At 36.1% G+C, this 2138-nt stretch overlaps 2 non-coding genes across 2 annotated transcripts; both read right to left on the reverse strand.

The window, feature by feature from the left end:
- Window positions 1-307: 307 nt before the first annotated feature.
- LOC136207519 (U2 spliceosomal RNA) lies at window positions 308-503 on the reverse strand. Its single transcript, XR_010676665.1, has one exon. It is a non-coding gene; the product is annotated as a U2 spliceosomal RNA (small nuclear RNA).
- A 1476-nt stretch (window positions 504-1979) lies between these two features.
- On the reverse strand, window positions 1980-2138 carry LOC136207499 (U1 spliceosomal RNA). The gene has a single exon (XR_010676646.1). It is a non-coding gene; the product is annotated as a U1 spliceosomal RNA (small nuclear RNA).

Below are 2138 nucleotides of genomic sequence, written 5' to 3' on the forward strand. Positions count from 1 at the left end.
TCTCTTCCTTAGCTTATCCTAATAACAGAGAAAAAATTATATGCCATGCCTTAAAGAACCATATGAACCATGAAACTCAGACATAAAAATTCAGATCAAAATGTAAATGAACAGTCAAGAAATACAATTCTGAATAAAACATATCCTTAATCAATCTGTACTATTTAATTTATCCATAAAACACAATCTGAAATCAATCTATTAGCTCCAGTATCAACCAGTACTTTGCTATTTTAAATAAATCAACAAATTAAAAATCAAAAACTATAAAGATAGAACTTAATCAAATAAAAGTTAACTGGAATTGGAGGCGTGAGCCAGGCCAATGCTATAGTGCAACGCAATGGTGACTCTTGAAGACCCCAATGGCAAGCCATTGATATAGGTCTTCCCCCTAAAAAAATTAATTTAATATCGTGCGGACCATTGGCCCACATATCAGATATTAAACTGATAAGAACAGATACTACACTTGATCTTAGCCAAAAGGCCGAGAAAGGTATGCTTCTACTAGTGTTAGGTTTCTCCTTTTATATTTCACTTCTTGGTCCTCAAAGAGCTATCTTTCCGATGTGGGATTTTTGACAAGTAAATGACACTTCCTCACTCACTTTAACACCTTTTCCACAATTTTAACCACTGAATACCATACCCAAGGCAAAGTATTTCCATAAATCACAGCCAAATAATTTCTTACAAGCATCGTGTGCAGATGTAGTCCTAAAACAAACATTTTTGGTTTCGGTTTCCCGCTGATCCCCTTAGTAAGTTGGTATCATCATCTAGCATATCAAGATGGCTTCACAACAAAATAGCAAGCTATGTGCCTCTGCGAGAAGAAACTAGATCAAATAAATATTCATGGATAATAATGAGTCTGGTCAGCCAACTCTAGATCACTACAATGTGATTTTGTTTATCCGCATTTGCATATCAACAATCAACACTAACATAGATGCAAAGCAAACAAAAGGATAATAATGAGTCTGGTCAGCCAACAACCAATCCCTAAGTGATCAACAGAGGACGGCTTCTACATAAGGCACCTTATCTAACGCTTGGTTGACGTTACACAAGAGGCATCTATGTGCCTCTGCGAGAAGAAACTAGATCAAAATATAAAAAAACTTACATTCCATTCAAGAATGTAAGAGCGCCGAGCAGGTAAACAAATTGTCAAGATGCACATAATAGTTGCACAATAATTAACCAGGCCTGTCAATTATTAACATAACAACACAATTTATGAAGGACAATAGCCTGACACGATCCGTTTGATAGATTATCATTTTTGCTGCCTTTACCTCACATAATCACGTTGAATTTATGGATCACTTGACACGATTATCACATGACAACCTGTTTTGACACCCCTATAATTAACTCTCTAAAAAATCAGCTATATAAGACGTTTAGGGAGAGCAAGAGAAGTAAACTAGTAATAGAATCTCTCAATCACTTCAACCACAAATCAGCTATATCAATTTGATGGTAGTTCTAACAAATTAACAAGCATCTAATCTCCATGGTTTGAACTTTGAAGTGGCTCAGTTTCAAAAGAATTGACAAAATTAACGAACAAAGGGAGTTCAGAACCAATTCAAATTTGATGAAAACCTAAAACCAGTTTAATTTTTACCTTGCAATGGATGCCCGAGGGCTGTCTATAGCACAAAAGAAGAAGCTGAAAAACATAATAATGAATCCAGTAGATAATCTTCGCCTCCAAACAGAAAGAATCGAATTCCTAATGAATAACGAGAAATAATGATTAATGATCTTCAAAGAGAAGCAAAATTAGCAATAACCTATCAATTGTTTTGCTCAATAAATAAATATCGCTTTTGCTGAACTAATGAAATGATATAACAAGAATTACATGTTAAATCTCTTGTTCAGATACTGAAAGAATAACAGAAACTCATCCTTGCATGTTTACCAAGTTGACCAAATGAATATAAACTATGAAACTAGGACTGGAAGGGGCTGCGGGAACGCAGGCCCCACTGCAACAAATTATGACGTAAGCTCTCCCTCTAGTGGAGACTTTAGGGAAGCACCCCTCCAGAGTGCAATGGAGGTCACAACCCTAGGCCATGAGCCTCATTGATCACCCATGGACCCGTCCAGGTAAGTAT

This window comes from Euphorbia lathyris, chromosome 9, assembly GCF_963576675.1.
Source record: "Euphorbia lathyris chromosome 9, ddEupLath1.1, whole genome shotgun sequence".
NCBI classification, from domain to species: domain Eukaryota; kingdom Viridiplantae; phylum Streptophyta; class Magnoliopsida; order Malpighiales; family Euphorbiaceae; genus Euphorbia; species Euphorbia lathyris.